Below are 18418 nucleotides of genomic sequence, written 5' to 3'. Positions count from 1 at the left end.
GCATTCGGAACGACAGTAAGATCACTCGGCTGTTGCTTTGGGTGTAAACCACGCAGGTGATGCTGAAATGGAACCCGTGACCATATTTTCAGCCGTCGTTTCATTTGCAGTTTGATTCAAGGAAGGATTACGAAATGCGAAACGTTTCAGTTTTTGTAATGAATCGGGCAAATCCAGACTTTTATACAAAATAACGTCCACCTGAACAGGCAGTTGGGACCTGGGCTCAACGTCTCATCCGGTGTGATTTTTCTTGAGTCTCATCATTCAATCAGTTTCTCTTGTCCTTTTCTCTATTTTGGGGACTTTTGGGCTGTGTCCAAACATTACATAACTGTTAATGAAAAAAACACATCGTAAACCCCTAAATCACTGGCTACGATGCAATTAATCTTATCGAGTGCTCAAATGGCACGAGCCCAGAGCCGTCTATACAGTTTGTCGTGTGTATATCAGACATTCATTGAAACAAGCTGGTGCTATACAGACCATAATTCAGCCTGAAGTCAGCCGTCTCATCCTCAGATGCTTTGGGCAGTGCTGAGACTGAGGTTGACCTGCATATCACTATAACAACAACAACAACTTGCATTTATATAGTGCCCCTCACGCAGGGTAGGGTCCCAGAGCGCTAAAATCACGAATCACTTGAACCACGGTTATTCTAATAATAATCACAAATATATTAATAACCCTTGCAATTGATACAGCGCCATTAACGTCGGGAGAATGTCTCAAAGCGCCCCACGAGATTTACTGTAAAGTGTAGTGACTGCTTATTTTGTAGGTGAACGCGGGAGTCAATTTGCACGCAGCAATGTCGCATAACCAGGCTTGAAATGAATGCCCAATATTATCTGGTGGATTGTTGACCGGGACACCGGGAGAGAAACTCCCTTCTCTTTTCGAGCAGAGTTTACGGAACAGACAGGCAGACAGGACCTTGATTTAACGTCTCATCCAAAGGACGGCACCTCTGCCAATGCAGTACTCCCCCAGCACTGTATTGGAGCGCCTGGAGCGTTTGCCTACCATATACACACAGTCACTGCAGTAAATCATGTGAAGCACTTTGAGACACCCCTTCAAGTGCAAGGATGAGAGGACTATTCGGTGGCTAATTTCACCACATGCACGGGAGGCATCCTTTACAGAACCACACTCCTCCGTGTGCAAAAGGTTCCCACACTCAGGGTTTGGTGATAAACTATAAAAGCTTCTCTCATGATTTAGTTTCTCCCTAATGCTATTCATCTCTCTAAACTCCCAAACTGCCATTTTACTATTCTCTGTTGATAGCACATTTGTATTGATCAATGCAATGCTCCGTATCAATGCGTTGCTTTTTATTCATGTATTCTTATCTTATTAATGTGTTGCTATTTTATTCATGTATTGTTTTTATTGATGCCATCGCTGGGAACTAAGAAAGGAAAGCACCATTTATTGCCACCAATTTTCTTGCCTCTCCTTCTGAAGCAGTTTGCTTCCCTTTTTGTGTCGCAGCGCTTGACAGTGGCAGAGCCTGACACCGAGCCGGGGGAGAGAGGAGGTGACTGTGAGCACGGTCGAAGAGAGAGGTCTTCAGTCGTGATCTAAGAGAGGGGGAGGTGGAGGGATTGGGGGAGAGAGTTCCCAAGCTTCAGGGTGTAGTGGCTGGAAGCACGGCTGCCGCTGGTGGAGCGGAGGGTACAAGCAGGAGGCGGCCAACTGGAGGTGGTGGGTAGTGAAGTGGGGAGAAAGCAGGTCAGAAAGGTAGGGAAGCGTCAAGGGACGTCAGGTCTGGAACCTTCTAGGTCTACATGGCTCAGCTAAACACTGACTAACGTCGCTGAGGCAGTGCGTTTTAGTGCGAGTGATGGGTGAGAGAGGAGGGGAGATGGGAGGTGGGAAGAGATGGGAGGGGGAAGCGAGTGGTCTTATAAAGAATGTGCTGAATATTTCAGGAATCAATCAGCAAGTTGGCAAAAGAGACTTTCCTTTCTGTTGAGTGCTGCTTGTTGCAGATGAGGTTTTTTTTGTATAAACGTATTTAACATCTGCCTGCAAATCGTTTAAGCGTGCAAAGGTACCCAGAAGATGACAGACGTGAAGACGACGCACAACACAGAACGGGCTCCTCCAGCTAATTGCTGCCCATCATCTGCCCATCGTTTTATAACGTCCGTTCCACATCAGTGCCCATGTGCTGCCTTTCTGATCTCAGAACAGCTTTACGAATGAAACCTCGCAAGTCAATAAGACGTTCTGCTTCCTAATTATGATAAACACATGCTGACCTGTCTACAGCCAACGTCAACTGCAAAGTTTGGGAATTAAAGGAAGTAACAGCTATATTTTTTTCCAGCGCTGTCAAACAGCCTTTGTGAAGAATCGCCATTTGTTGTTTAGTGCAACATAAAGCATCAAAAAGCCTAAAATTCTGCCCAGTCTTAGCCTGCGAGTCTATTTTGCCTTTGAAATTCAAAAACCCGCAGGACTGAATACAGAAACTACTTTTTAAACACTTGCAGGAAACTGACTTGATCCAAATCGAATGTTTTCAAAGCGCTACGCAGGATTTCTTTGTAAAGTGTAACCCAATGACTGCGTGTTTTGTAGGCAGCCGATTTGCACGCAGCAATGTCCCACAAACAGTCGTGTGGCGAATGGCTTCTTTTTTTTTATCAGTCGGAATGATGGACAGGACACCGAAAGTTTCCTCTCTTTTCCAATTACGAAACGGGATCTTAAATGTCTACCTGAACAGGCACAAGCAGGGCCTCAGTTTAACATCTCAGCTGTAGCATGGCACCTCCAAGAATGCAACACCCCCCCCCCCCACCACCCACCCCTCAGCACTGCAGTGGAGCATCAGCTTAGACTATGTGAACTCAAAACCCCGATGTGGGGCTTGAACCCACAACCTTCTGAATCGGGGGCGACTGAGCCAAGCTGCAATGTAGCTAATGATCAGCAAAGTTGAAATTACCCTGTTACGATGTAAGGTTTTCCAAGCGAGGGATAGTTATTAAAAGTGGCATTATTTGTGGAAAACCAAAAGTTAATTGGAGTCTTCAAGAAAAAATCACCCATAGCAAAGGCTCATTATAGAGAGCTGTTAAATCAACAAATGTTCAAAGCTTTGATTACAGTGGTGTAATCTGCTCTGTATTTTACAGAAAAGACTAACATACTGAGTAGCCCCATCGACTGAGATATACGACCAAAAGCTTCTGCGTGCAAATGCTGGTGGATTCGCTCAACCCTTCACCCTTTAGAGGCAGATGGAACTGTGTGCAACTGGTTGTCGAGTTTTGCCCAGAAAATAACAGTCAATCCATTTTGCAGTGTATCCCGTGAAGGGCTTTGGAGTCCTGTAGCTCAGTGGTTAGAGCACTCGCTTTACGAGCGAGAGACCTGAGTTCAATTCCAGGCAGAGGGCGAAACCTTGGGCAAGTTTCCTTACTCCACACAGAGCCTAATAATAATCCCTCCAAAACCAAAAACAATAATAAATTGGTCATTTTCAATCCACGACTGTTTGTGGGACATTGCTGTGCGCAATTGGCTGCCGCGTTTCGCCCACAAACATACAGTCAATTCACTTAACAGTCTATTCTGTGAAGCGCTTTGGGACGTCCTCCCAACGTGAAAAGCGCTATATCAAATGCAAGGATTATTATTATTATTATTATTATTATTATTATGTCTCAAAGAGGTGGTAAAGTGCTGAATCAAATGCAAGGATTATTATTATTCACAATTGTCCTGGGGGAAAGGATTTGCAATCCAGCAACCCACCCCCACCCTAGAAAATGTGAACCCTTGAACGTTCAGTGAGAACAGGTGGTTTGAGGGCAGGACACTAGGACTCAGTTGAAAAACAGCTACATCCCACAAAACACTTTGAGACATCCCCGCGATGTGAACGGCGCTGTTACCAAACTATTATACATTACATCCATTTTTCTTCTCCCTCCCTCACTCCCCTCCCTGCTGTCAAGCAAACAGAAAGTTTGGCCCATCTTCCTTCTCTCTGATCGGCAGTGCACCCCTTTGCTGTTGAATGGACAATCGCATCAGTCTCAGGGGTTCCATGTGACGGGAGGGAGGAACATAGGAACAGGAGGAAGCCATTCAGCCCCTCGAGGCCTGTTCCACCATTCTATTAAATTCATGGCTGATCTGTACCTCAACTCCAATTTGAGAGGGAGGGAGGGAGGGAGGGAAGGAAGGAAGGGAGAGGAGAGGAGGGAATGGGTGAGGGGGTGTGGGAGAAAGAAAATAACATTGGGAATTCACAAGACTGACATTTCCCAGCGAGAGAATTTAAATTGGGGGAACAGCCAAGTCGTGCAGGTGTTTTTTTATTCGCTGCTGCCCTGCACTGCACACGGAGTAATAAATTGAAGGGGAAAAATACACAGGGGAGAAAAAATGTCCTTTGTTCAACATGTTGTCAAACAGCAACCGCGTCAGTGCAATATTTCAGCTCAGCGCTGACGTCCTTGTTCTGCCTTATCACAGCGTTATTTACCAGAAGCATTGTTACAAGAACAACGGTTAGTGCTGTTGTTAGGATTCTTCTCCTCCCTGTCAGTCTACATGCCCATAACTGACATTTTGTGCTGCATCTTATTAATTATTCTTAGTCTAGTTTTAATTATGCTCAGAAATTCTCCCTCTCATTCTCCCTCTCTCTCTCTCTCTCTCCCTCTCCCCCTCGCCCGTGCTCTTTTGTTCCATTATTTCCTCCGACTGTAATTGCCGTGGCTGTTTCAATTTTTGAAAACTAATAAAATTCAATTAAAGCAAAAATTCTTTTAATTAATAATCAGCCGTGGGGAAAAAGGGGAGGGGAAGGGGAATGAGCGCAGAGTCTCAGTGCAGGAAATCCCAAATCTCAAACGCTCAACATGAAAGGATGCGAATTTCGACTGCTCTCTGGAGCTCCGAGCTGCCTCTCTCACTGCACAACCATCGCAACCCATCAGTTTGACTCTGTGTTGCCACCTTTTCAATTGAGAAGCCATTCATTGTCCCCTCCTTCCCCTCTTTTAAACCTTCCTGTTCGACCGTCACCTTCTTCCCCCCCCCACCTCCCTGGCTTGGCATCACTGCTTTGTGACACTGCCCCGCATGAATGGTACTATATACACAAGTTGTTGGCTGTAAAAAAAATCAGCGCTCCTCTGCCAGTAGGTAGCACTCTCGTCATTGAGTCAGAAGGTTGTGGTTTCAAGCCTCGTGTCGGGACTTTGAACTCACATGGTCTAAGCTGATGCTCCAACTCAGTATCGTGTTGGGGGAGAGTTGCATTAGTTGGATGAGACGTTAAACCTGACTCCCCGTCTGTGCCTGTGCAGGTGGACGTTAAAGATCCCGGGTGCTATCTGAAAAGAGAAGGGAGTTTCTCTCTCCGGGTGTCCTGGTTGACATTCCCCAAATAAAAATTGGTTGCTCACTCCCGAGCTGTTTGTTGGACAGCGCTGTGTGCAAATCAGCTGCCCCGTTTCACCTACTGCAATAGACAGTCACTGCTTTTTACAGCAAACCCTGTGAAGCGCTTTGAGATATGGATGTACTATACCAAATGTAAGGATTATCTTTGTAAATCTGCACCACGAAATAAATCAGTTGCAAAGCCAATTTGGGATTTGCCTCTCTGCCCTCCTCTCCACTCACAATGCTACATATCGAACGCTTTAACTTTCTCTTGCATATACTGTATTACCAACCCCTACATCCGTGCACACCCCCTGAGCAGGCCTCTCAAGGCTTTTGGCTGGAACAGATTCCCTGCCGTGGTATAGAGCCTTGACAGGCAGTGGGAGGAAAGGAAATCACTAGCACTGATTTACTGCTGCGGGGATTAAACACGGACACAAAGGAGCCAGCGTGAGCATTGTGCCAGCCTGAGCCATTCACAGCCGTGCTCTCGACGACAAGCCTTTGATTTTGTTCCCTCGATACTTGCGGCCATTGTCACAGCCTAGTGGGTGGGGGGGAGAGGGAGGGGGAGGAGGGGGGAGCAGGTCATCCCGAGCACCGAGCGCTCCAAACCAGAAAAAATTCCGATCTCATGTAAGGGCAACATTGGAGGCACTTTGATTTTCATCAGCGAGGCCCCAACTGGGTTGGAAAGAACGGGGGTTTATGTGAATTTCTTTATCAGAACTTTAACTGATGTGCACTTGGTCTCAGCCAGGGATATCCAGGGATGCTAACTCCCCTCCTCCCGGGATTAGGGAGGGAGAAAAGCAGCTGGGGTCTCGCTCCAGGTCCTTCTACGGCACTCGCTATTCAATGTGTGTATTTGTGTGGCAGCCGGGTGAGGAGAGGTCAAGCTCAGGTACAAAGCCCTCTGGAGTCAAGTCTCTCTGCCAAGGCTCGCGCATGAACATTGACCGCTTTGGCGGGGTTGGAGGTTGGTGGGGGTCAAGCGCTGGTCAGATTTATTTCAAGACACAGGGGCCGAGCTGAGAGTATAGTATTCGGAGACGAGAAGGATGAAAGCGATAATAATAATAAAAATAAAAACTAATAATCCTTGCATTTGATATTGCGTGCGTGTGTGTTCGGGGGCGTGGGGGGATGGGGTGCGGGGGGGGGGGGGGGGGTGTGGGTTCTGTTAATAAAATTAAATGAAATCTAAAAGCAACTCTTTAAAAATTCCAGTCTCTCCACTTTCACTCCCCCTGCCCCGGACACGTCAACCCACAAGTGAGTATCAACATTTAGCCTGTTTATATTTTCAACGGAAGAAGGTTGCAAGCCAACATTTCTTCTGTATCATCTTTCCAGAAAGAGCAGCTGTTTATAACCACGACACAATCCCCACATGGCGTTATCCCCCTGGATCACAAATTCATGTAAAAACACACATCGTATGAGAACACGGGGCATTCGGGTTATTTTGTTCGTGCGAATCGACAAATCACTGATTCGCATGGTAATGGTGAATTTCCTCCGCTCTCCATTTCACGGCGTGTTATGGATTAGGAGGGACGAGCGTTGTGAGTTGCCGGGCAGCAGGTGTCCGCTGATCACTTTCACCCATTGCTCCGCGCACCAATACTTCCCCATCTCTGGACCGAATGGTTGTACCTTTCTAAGCTCCAAATCGTGACTTGAGCTATTAAGTCTCTTGGCTCACACTCGCTCCAGTGCCGTGCTGGGAGGGGGGGGGGGGGTGGGGAGGAAGCGCAGTAACTCAGTCCCCATTCATCAACTAAAACTGCGGGGTCATCATCAACACTGTTCTCTTGCGTCCTGTAACCTCCAGCCCGCTCTGCGTGTGTGTGTCTGTCTGTCACCTTGTACCGAGTGTTGCTCCGGTTGAGCTCAGTACCCGGTATTCGTTTCAATCCACTGTTCAGCCTCCGTCAGCGCTAACTGGTTCTCATATCAGTGCGTTTACAGGGAGGTGACATTACATCAGCCATTGAGAGTGACCACACGTCAGTCAGAAACCCAGCAATGATTTTAAACAAGAGTGTAATGGGATCTGATCTAATCTAAATGTAAATGCATTGGAGTCTATATAGCTGGACCTAAAGGAGAATCTCCAACCAAGAGAGTGAATTACAATAATAGGATATTCCCGTTCTGAGCTCAGTTATCGTCAGTAAACCCACAACTATCGGGGAACGACCCCTGCAGAAACTTTGCAAAACGGCAAAGGTTTTAAAGTTAACTTTCATTAGCCACCAGCGGGAAATACGCTATTATATCCCAAGATTTACAGGCATGAGGTCTTAGTAATTACAGTCCAATTAATACAACCTCCTCCAATCTACAGGCGTTTAAACTCACCTGGTTGGTTTTGCAGACCCAACTACATAATATTTTCATCCACAAATATACAGTCAATTCACTTTACAATATATTCTGTGAAGCACTTTGAGACGTCCTGAAGACGTGATCAGGTGCTATATCAAATGCAAGGATTATTATATATAACTTGATTAACTTGTCTAATTTGATTCTTTTCTTTTCGCCCAGGCTATTGTTTGGTTCTGCTATTGTCCAGACTCATTCACAAAAAAAATGCTCAAAGCAATTGAAGGCTAATACCACACATTCCACTCTCTCGAGAGGACAATCCACATTAAAGAATTAATCTTTACATTCCTCTCTCTCCCACTCCACCTCTCTCTTTTTTTTTCCATATTAGATTTGTTGGGCGAGTAAATCTATGGGAACCTTTTTTAAAAAGAAAAGCACATCATGTCCGACCTAGGCTACCTTCGTTTGATCAGAATAAACAGAGTGGAATATACCCCCAACGTCTCGTCTGCCTGTAGTGTTCAATTATTGCGAGCGAGCCACAGCTTTGGGGCTTCTGCCGGGATTACACATTGGCTGTCGCGTTCACCTACAAACACACAGTCACTACACCTTACAGTGAATCCTGTGAAGCGCTTTGAGGCATCCTACCAACCTGAAAGGCATTGTATCGAATGCACGGATAGTTATCATACGATGTCAATGTTTTCTATCCTGGCTCAGGTCTGGCTGACGCAATCATTATAACTCCATAGAAACCTACAGTAGGGCAACAGGCCAATTGGACCAAGTAGTTCCGTGCCAGAATTTATGCCCCCACCCTTCCTAATCCCCTCTTCCTTCTTAAATACCTTGATGCATTCTGCTTCAACCATACCTTCTGGCAGTATTTACTCATTTGGCTGCACAAACTTACTGGGTGACTTTTGAAAATCTTAAGTTAGCAAAGCATTTTTATCAGTGTTCTTTGCCTTCAAAGATTCTGACCTTGAAAGGGAACTAGTTACATTTGCCCAGCATTTGCATCAGTTTCCAGCAGCGCACTGCTGGTGCGAGTTTCACACATCATGGTAGGAAATTCTTTCAGAATTGATCTCTCATTTGGCCCAAAGGAAAACACCAGCGATCATTAACTAACCAGAGTGCCTGAAACAGAACTGATGTTCATATCAGCTTGTCCCCACAATGATTCCAACAGCAGGGTTTTAGTTTTGACCTTATGTTCTTATTTCAAGCGATTGAAGGATATGAAACAGAAACGGCTTTAAAATCATTCAAGCGATCGAGACTTGTGACATAATTAAATGGATTTGTTTCAAAGCCTTGTGAAAAGCTGTTCCTTCGACGTGAGTTCCAGGCAGAACATAATGTGAGAAAGTCGTGGGGTTAACACAGAGCGGAACCCTTATGCATTTATCAATGAATCAAGGAGGACTGTTTTGCACACAGGTCTTGTATGCCGGAAGCTTGACCTGCATTGGGACTTTTCTGTACTTGAAGAGGGATGAGAATGACCAGAGTGCCTTCACCCTCACCGGTTGCCCTCTGGTATCCTCTCCGATCTCCTGCCACCACCCCCCACCACCCCCCATTTTTCATGTGTGACCCTTAACGGTAGGCTGAACCTGACCTCTCCCCACCCGGCTGCCACACACGGAGACAACCAGCCCTGGCTGGTCTTCCTTTCCCTGACCCCTTGTGAGAGCCACTTAAGCCTCCTCCGGCAACCGTCCGATCCCAAACAAGAACTGCAAGTGCATCGGACTGAATCAGAAGATGTCTGTGTCACAAAACTCCCCAAACCAAGCCATTTTACAAGCCATAAATTAAGGTTGTTTGCAACATTAACCTAGTAATAGAAGGGCAATGGAGTTTAATGGATGAGATTATAATATGTCTAGACTAAAAAGGTTCAAATGGAGGACACATTGGGTGTTGGGGTTGGCTGGGCTGGGGCAGCTTGATGTCTTTTAGGTAGTACAGATGTACTGGAGTTGGAAAGATGCCTCATTGACAAGGTTATGTTTAAACTACTTGTCTGCACTGTTTATATTCATTGCATTTGCCATGATTAATATGATGGGACGTAAGTGGAGATAAAACTGTGGCCGGGGAGTGGGGGAAGGAGGTGATCACAGTGGAAAAGTGAAATATGAAAGAGAAACAACTCAGGAAAACCTGAGAGAATAAATCTCCAGACTCTGGGTGATGCGTCTAAAGATTAAAGAGCAAGCTAAATGTCAAGGTTAACACTTTCGTACTATATAGTCTCGGAAAATGGTTTTTTTTAAAAAAAAGAGACTCACATGTCTGATGTTTAAAGGTGAATTCTGTGAGGGCTCATTCACCTTCTTGGTTCGGTCAAAGAATCATTCACTTACTGGGTGTTTATGGGACATTTGTCGTACACAAATTGCCTGCCTCGTTTTGCCTGCAAATTAGCACTCGCTGCACTTAACGGTGATTAATGTGAAGCGCTTGGAGACGTTTTGATGCCACAGGCGATCTATCAAACGCTCGGATAACATGACATTTGTACGTTTAATTTTTTTTCAGGGGGTGGTTTTCCTCCTCGATTTGCAACTGGGACTAGATTTACTCTGTGGGTTTCTTAGCATCACAGTGGGACTAAAATTTGGCAAATGGTCGAATTCAGTCCTCGGTTTTCGTAGCTCTTCAGAAGCTCAAAGGCCTAACGTGGGGACTTGAACTCAGTCAGTGATACCAACTGAGCCAGACATCAAGAGGTGACACTTCTGTGTCGGATTAGTTCAGTGGTAGCAAACGGAGCAACACCATTAATGAGACCACGTGCGAGCGAGCGTTAACACCAAGAAAGAAGGAACACGGTACCACATGGTGGGCACTGGCCATTAAAGCTGCAATGAGTTGTGCTGATAAGCATTAAGGCCTGGGTTTGGCTGCGATTGCCTGGGCACAGCGGTAGCACAACACAGCACAAGGCAACGGCCCTCATGAATATGACACCAGTGATTGCTAAGAGCATAGAAGAGTGTCTGAATGATTGTACTGAAGTGTTAAAGGAGGACGTGGGAGGGTTGTGTTTTTTTCCCCCACAGCCATGGACGAGTGGCTGAGAAAGAGAGTCTGTACAGACAGGCTAGAGTTCCAAGAAAGCCCTGGTTCCAAGAAAGAGTTACCGAGCAGGAAATGCAGTGTCTTTAAACGTCAATGGTGATACTGTGTTTCATGTCGATTGCTTGGAATGATATCAGTGTTCAGGTGCAGCAACTTCTGCTTTTAGCAGAAACAGCTGTCCGTGGGCTTGTTTGACACACAGGATGGTGACAGTAACAGTAATCATCCCTGCATTTGATACCACAGCACGTACAACCCGAAGCATCTTCCCGGGTGACGTTGTCAAGTGTAGACAGTCGTGTATTTTTCTAGGCCAAGGTGGCAGCCAATTTGCACACAGCAACGTCCCACGAGCAGGGCTAGGAAACCGGGAGAAATTCCCTTCTCTTTACCAACAGCACCATGGGATGGTAACTGTCCACAAGAGCAGGCAGCCAGGACCTCGGTCTAACGTCTCATCCAAAGGACAGCGTCTCGGACAGAGAAGGATGGACCCCGGAGAGAGGCAGTCCGCACCCGTCTTGCCCGTGGCAATGCTGAACGGCAAAGCTTCGATAACATTGAACTGATTGGGTACAATCTCGGAGAAGCGGGGAGATGCCGCTCTGTCTGGCTACCAGTGGGGAGGGGAGCGTGGGGTGGGGGAGGAGAGGGGCAGGGGGTAGGAGGTGAATCATCGAGGACGCACCTACCAGCTTTTCCATCTGTCTTTGAAGCAAAGTTCAGATGTAATTACCAAGCAAAAGTAGATGAGGCCTCATTACAGCCGGAGAGAGAGCTCTTGTGCCCTAATAGCATGGAGCTGGATGAACAGCAAGACTCAATCGTTCCTGACAGAATTATTGACTTGGTCTTTTTAGTGTTGAGCACGGAGCACCATTTGTCTGCGGTGTCCAATTCCGTCCATCACTGCCTGCGGTGATTTAATCATCTCACTAAGAGCCCTCGCAACCAGAGAGTGGGAACTTTCATCCCATCAGCCTGGGCTGGCGTCTGAACCCAGGCATCGAGAGATGAAAGGAGCGAGAGCCACCCTTTCAGCTCTCTCTGCTAACACAGCGTCTTCAACCAACTGTTTGTTGTGTGACACAATCCTTCCTGATGTGTCTCCGAGGAATCAAAGTATATTTTTTGGAAAAAAAAAACTTTAAAAGGAAAAAGAAATCTACTGAAATGAAATAAATGTGCACATTACAACAACAATTTACAGTTATGTAGCACCTTTCACGCAGGCAGCATCTCAGAGCGCTTAAATTAAATTAATAATAATTTGGTCACTCAATCCACGACTGTTTGTGGGGACGCTGCTGTGCGCAGTTGGCTGCCGCGTTTCGCCCACAAATATACAGTCAATTCACTTTCCAGTATATTCTGTGAAGCGCTTTGAGAAGTCTCGAAGTCATGATCAGGCGCTGTATCAAATGCGAAGATTATTATTATTAGATTAAAAACTGAACAAGATGGGAATTGTGAACATCCTGATTTATTCTTCAAAGATAGAAATGCCCTATTTATCACCACCCACTTGGTGCAGCGGGGAACTGAATTCATAAGACCACACATCAGATTCCTTTTAATCATCATTTTCATCTCATTCCAACTGAATTAACCAGCACAGAACATAAAGAATTTGCTAGGAAAGAAGACTGCGGTCCATCCTGTTCATCTTCCACCATCCTGGAAGTCGCATGACAGATCATGTCCCAAAATATATATTGTACCTTGAGATATTGTTTCTTAACCAAAATCTATCTAATCTGTTCTTGAAAGAATCAACACTTTCTGCTTCCACCGTCTCCTGAGGGAGCCTGTTCCATACGTTTACTACTCGCTCGCTGACATAGTGTTTCCGCAGATTCGTTCTGAATTTCCCCCCTGGTTTCACCGCCAAAAGAATAAATAAAAATCTCCCCTCACTAACTGGATGACTCCAGTGTGAAGCACTCTGAGATGTCCTCTGTGGCTTGAAAGGCACTATCTAAATGTTCCTTGTTGTTTGTTCACTGCGATCCTGGCAATAACGCATGATTGGATTGACTGCTAAAATATGAAGCTGTAAATATTTATACCATCTACAGCTTCCTCTCTAAAGGCTTCTCGAATGCCAGCCTGTAATATCTGTATTTGTAAATAATGCAACAGAGCGACTGACAAAATAACGTGGCAACACTGTATTTTTATGATCAGTTCACCACATTGGGTTCGCAAATTAGCAGCAACCGGTGTTGCAAATGGCAGCCACTGCTTTTAAATAGTGCAATTCACAGCATTCACATTTCACACCAAAACACACATATAGTAAATGCCAGACCATAGCGTCAGCGTGAGTTTGGATTGGTTCCCAAACAGAGTGGAGCGCGTGCAGCAAGACGCTACTACTTTGCCTCGAACAGCATTAATAATCCTGCGCTGAGCCAGCGCTGCCTCGAAATAGTCTTCCTCTGCGTTTCGAACGCCGCCCACACGAACAAAATGGTCACCTTTCAGGCGGTCAGATCGCTGACCTCGCTGGGTGCCCTTAGTCTTGAGTCCAGGCGGACGCCCCAGGGCAGCGTTGGGTGAACGCTGCATTGCTTTTGGGGTGTGCCGTCCTTCGGATAAGACGTCAAACTGAGGTCCCACCTGCAACCCAGAAGCCGCATATTTTTTTTTTTTTGGGGGGGGGGGGGGGGCATTTCGTTGATAACCCGGTCTCCGAGCTGTCGGAGCCAAACAGCCGCCTTATACCAGGGCCGTCCGGTATTTGTAGGGTTGCGAGACGAGTGACAGCGACAATCAATTTTGGAACTGCTTCGTGTTTTGCTCCAAAGTCAGCAGGTTTACACCCAAATGATAAGGCAATTCTGGTGTCAACAGAAACCCAAAGTAGCACTAAAATTTAAAGATTGCAAAGACAATAAAACCCATCGTTCTCACAAGAACCCTATATATAAAAAAAATATATATTATCCGTTAATAGTGAGCTGGAGAAAGCCAAAGAAAATTACCCTTTGTCCCGAGAATCTCACGTCACTTTGCACTTGTGAATGACGCAAAATAATGCTTGTCGCAATTTCACATTATCTGCACAAGATTAAGTTGCAGGGCGGAAAAAATATATTCTTTTTTGTGCTTCCGCAATCTCCCTGCTGTCCCCAGAGAGGGAAGCAATTTAGATTCCATTTCACTCTAATGCCCGAGCAAATACCAGCATTTAAGAATTAAATTTCAGAGCAAATTTTAATTATTATTAGTGTCGTTTTCTATTTAATCGAAGTCCAAGATTAAGCTCTTAAACCTCTTTGCTAAATGGCAATGAACCAAAACATTGCACTTATTAACCCGTTAAAGGAAGGTTGTAGAATCCCATTAAAGCCAGCCATTAAAAATGCAATTAAATACATATTGTCGCAATACTAATTATTGCTTTTGCTTATTTTCTGTGGTGTACATTCTAACAAGCGCAGTATTTATATTGAGTAAACACTAAATATTTAGTATTGAATGTTTTACTGATATAAATATTTATAGTTAATACATCTAAATATTTAGTATTCAGTCTTGCTTTGACACAAAATATTAAAATGCAACTGACTCGCCTGATAAAAGTGTTTAAATGACAAGGAGTTTGATAAGCAAACTAGTCACTGGTCGCTAGTACTGGTAGTTCAAGCCCCACATCCTGACTTTAAGGCTAGGTTGACCCAAGTGCGGTGCTGGAGGTGTGCTGCATTGTTGGAGATGTCGTCATTCAGATGAGACATTAAACCGAGGTCCCGTCTGTCTGTTTAGGTGGACGTTAAAATCCCATGGCACTATTCAAAGGTGTATCCTGCCAACAATCCTCCAGATAAAATTGGTCCTGGCTGTTCGTTGGATATTTCTATGTGAAAATTGGCTTCCGGGTTTGCCTAGAAAATATACCATCACCACATTTTACAATAAGTCCTGTGAAACACTTTGAGCCACGCTCTAGCCGTGAACGCACTGTATTATCATTACTGAGGGAGAAGCTTGTCTGTTTCCACTAGTCAGCGAGTCAATAACTAGAAGGCAACAATTTGTGGACAGTACAAAATAAAACAAACGTGAGACGTTCAGAGAATTTTTTGGTATACACAGCGGGGTATCAGAGATCAGAAGGAACTGCCAAGCCAAGATGGTTAAAGCAGAAACCATAATAGCTTCCCGGAGAGAATTGGATGTTTGAAAGGTGTGGAGAAAGGGCAGGAAGTGGAATTAAACATTACTCTTACAGTGAACGGTCCTGACATGAAGGGCCAAATAATCTTTCTTCTGTTACTGAATAAATTCTATGATTCTTTGTTCCAGAACAATACTTTAGGTTCCAAGTAATGCAACACTTTCAGGTGCATCAAGTCAGTGGTAGAGCAGGAGGACACAGGTTTAGAGTTGCGAAGTGCAATTTCAGGACAGACGCCAGGAAAGTTTTGTAGGTTATTTATAGAACCGCTGTCCTCGCTGAAAGGGAGTTGTTACTGCAGTGGAAAAATAATAATAATCCTTGCATTTCGATATAGCGCCTCACCACGGCATTGAGGTCTCAAAGCACTTCACAAAATGTAGCGTAAAATGGATTGACTGTACTTTGCGGACGAAACCCTCCAGCCAATTGCACACAGCAGAGTCCCACAAACAGCTGTGGATTGAGTGACTAATTTTTTTTTGGAGGAATTATTATCCCCCAGAAAGTGATCCTCCAACCGACTAACAACCAGGTTGCCATTTACCGCTCGGCAAACTGAGGTGTGTGGAGTAAGGAAACTTGCCTAAGGTTTCGCCCTGCCTGGGAATCGAACCACGGTCCTCTCGCTTTGCGAGGAATAGAAAATCTACAGGAAGAAATGCGTCGAGGGCCAAGTTTCGAACACTATCTATTGGGCAGGCATATGCTCCCATCTACAGGTGCAAGTGAGCATTTACACTGTACTGGAAATCTAAGCCTGGCACTCACTGTCCGATTTATTTCACTATTCGCTGGTCGCTGCCAGTTGCAAACTTTTCACTAGACTCTGGAATTGGAAACCGGCAGCCAATTCGTGTGCCACAATGTCCCACAAACAGCCGCTCACCAGAAAACAAAATAAATAAATGATTCGGGAAACATATTTTTAAATATTTCAGATTACACTTTAAGATTTTAAGAATTTCGTGTTAGTGTGAGGTTGAGTTGAGATCTCATATTTAACTTCTGATACTAGGACCCCTTGAGGATAAATGGACATGCGGATAATCAGGAATGAGGATAAATGGTACTCGCTCCCCTTCCACACTTAACTTTGGAATCTATTGCCCCAAATGGCGATAGCATTCAGGGAAATAGACCGTTGAACTATTAAGTGTGACTGTGTCACTGTCCTGAATTAGCATTAGCTGCTATGGGGCATTAAACCAGAGAACTTTACTGATAAAGCCTCTTCAACTGTGTCATTTTATCTTGTCAGGCTCATTACCTTGTGGACCTGATCCCCTCTGCAATCTCATTAGAGCTCAGCATGTCAACAACAAAGACGAAGAAAATAAACAGAAGTGGCAAGAGGACAATTATTTATTCTTATGGTTTAACTTTAACGATGACCTTTGCTTATTAAGATTACTCTAGATTAGTAAACAGCGCAGGGATATTGGTAATGAAAGGAAGCTATAATAATGATTGTTACTGAGGCAAGCTTACCAGCTGAGTCAATCACTCCCTGGTTTATAATTACTACTGTAGTTACTATCATAGTAGTCCATCACAGTGGTCCAAACTGTTTTATGAGCTGGCCACATCAAAACAAAGCTGTAAATGTCAAATAGACTGAAAATTCCACCCGGGGTTAGAAATTTCTGTCTTAACATTTTGTAGATTAACTGTGAAATATTAAATGTGCTGTAAAATATTCATGATATATATATATATGTGTGTGTGTGTGTACATATATATATATATGGCGGATTAAAAGAAACCAAGATCCATAGAGAGGCACTGTGCACTGTGACTACATTTGTTCATCCCCTGCAGAACAGTCTCAAGGAGGCGTAAAGAGACTCGTGTTCGCAGGTGCCGGTGCATGTTTTGAAAGCTCCAAAGGTTTCACATCGCATTCAAAGGACTGAACACTGTTCCTAGGGATCAATTCTCAACATACCAGAATTTCAAGTATGCTATCTATCGACAGTGAGGAAAAGGCCAGCCAGTTTGGGATTGAAGTAATCAAAACCAGTTCAATGAAAAAAATCCATGATTCAGATGCTTCGAATAGTGGTTGGGAACAACTCAGCATCAACAAATGCCGAAGCAAAGACAAGGTTTATTTGTGACCTTGAGAACAAAACTAATAAATCCACTCATGTGCCTCAAGCTGCCTCGTTCCTCTGGAGACGATTTATTTGAATTATTTCGCTGCCTCTCCATTTTCTTTACAGAGACAGCATCAGTGTACTTACGAGGAAACTCGCTTCATTTCCAACCGATTATACTCTGTAAAGCACTTCTTTTTAATGTGAATAAGCACAAGTTATTATGATTTAACAGTCGGAAGTTAACTGGAGTAAATGCAAAAACTTCCAAGAAACCACAAGGCCTGAAATAGTCTTTGCCAATGAGGCCACCTCGTCTCGAAATAAATAAGAAATATTAAATCCCTCAGCACTGCAGAAAAATCTTGAATTACACTTCCATTTCTAACTTCCAACAACAGTATTTCTTCGGATGACTCCAGAAAGCAGCCAAATCAAGGCTGAATTTAAGATTGTTCACAATTCAGCCCAATTTTAAGACAAATTATCCATATGACCTCAAATTGGTGGAAATTTTGTTGCAATAAAGTGGATTTTATACCTTGGAATATTTCCATTTGCCTGAAATGTTCTCAAAAGTTCTTTAAAAACGTGTAAACTTCACATGCTGTGGCGGAGTGGGAAAAGCATAAGTTGACATGACCTGAAATTTCCTTAAACTTTGGATAAACTTTCGCAATTTAAAAAAATAAAAATAATAATAAATATCCACAATTACAGAACCGGAGCTCAGTTGAAGGTGTAAACGCAGAATTGATATTGGAGAGAAATTCACTTACTGGGAACTTCTGGGTGAGGACATCAGGAGGAGAGAGAGAGAGAGAGAGAGGACGGACGACTGTCGAACAGGTCTGAACATGTTAGTGTTACCTCAGAACTCAGTACAACTTACAAACAGTTCAGAGCACAGGAGATTCCAGTTTGCCCTCGATACCGAAATGTCACATCACTCCACCAAATCTTTAACCTTCGGCCACCAAGTCCCAATTTTTCTCTGAAATCTTTGGAGCCAGCTCTTCCTGTTAAATCTCTTGTAACTTCCAACAACAGAGACGAGCGAGCAATGCTCCTGTCGAGTCAAGTTTTTGGTTGAGCTTTTAAGCCTCTGCTGGTGATTACATGTAAGGCAGTGTGTGTGTGTGCTCCATGTGAGCCAGTTTAAAGCAGAATTCACTGTGTAGCTTGTGAGGAAGCAAATGATTAGTTAACGAGTTATGAGTGAGTTACTTCTAAGTCAATTTCCCACTCAGGTACAGGTTAAGTGTGT

At 44.4% G+C, this 18418-nt stretch overlaps 1 long non-coding RNA gene across 1 annotated transcript in view; it reads right to left on the bottom strand.

The window, feature by feature from the left end:
• The window catches only part of LOC103186767, a 36755-nt gene extending 18586 nt beyond the window's left edge, over positions 1-18169 (bottom strand). The window contains exon 1 of the long non-coding RNA XR_006085798.1: positions 18044-18169. This is a non-coding gene — a long non-coding RNA (uncharacterized LOC103186767). The remainder of the gene's footprint in view (positions 1-18043) is intronic.
• Positions 18170-18418: the final 249 nt, after the last annotated feature.

This window comes from Callorhinchus milii, unplaced genomic scaffold (genome assembly GCF_018977255.1).
Source record: "Callorhinchus milii isolate IMCB2004 unplaced genomic scaffold, IMCB_Cmil_1.0 Scaffold26, whole genome shotgun sequence".
In the NCBI taxonomy this organism is placed as follows: domain Eukaryota; kingdom Metazoa; phylum Chordata; class Chondrichthyes; order Chimaeriformes; family Callorhinchidae; genus Callorhinchus; species Callorhinchus milii.
The sequence above is the reverse complement of the archived record's forward strand: the minus strand, read 5'-3'. Positions and strand labels throughout refer to the sequence as shown.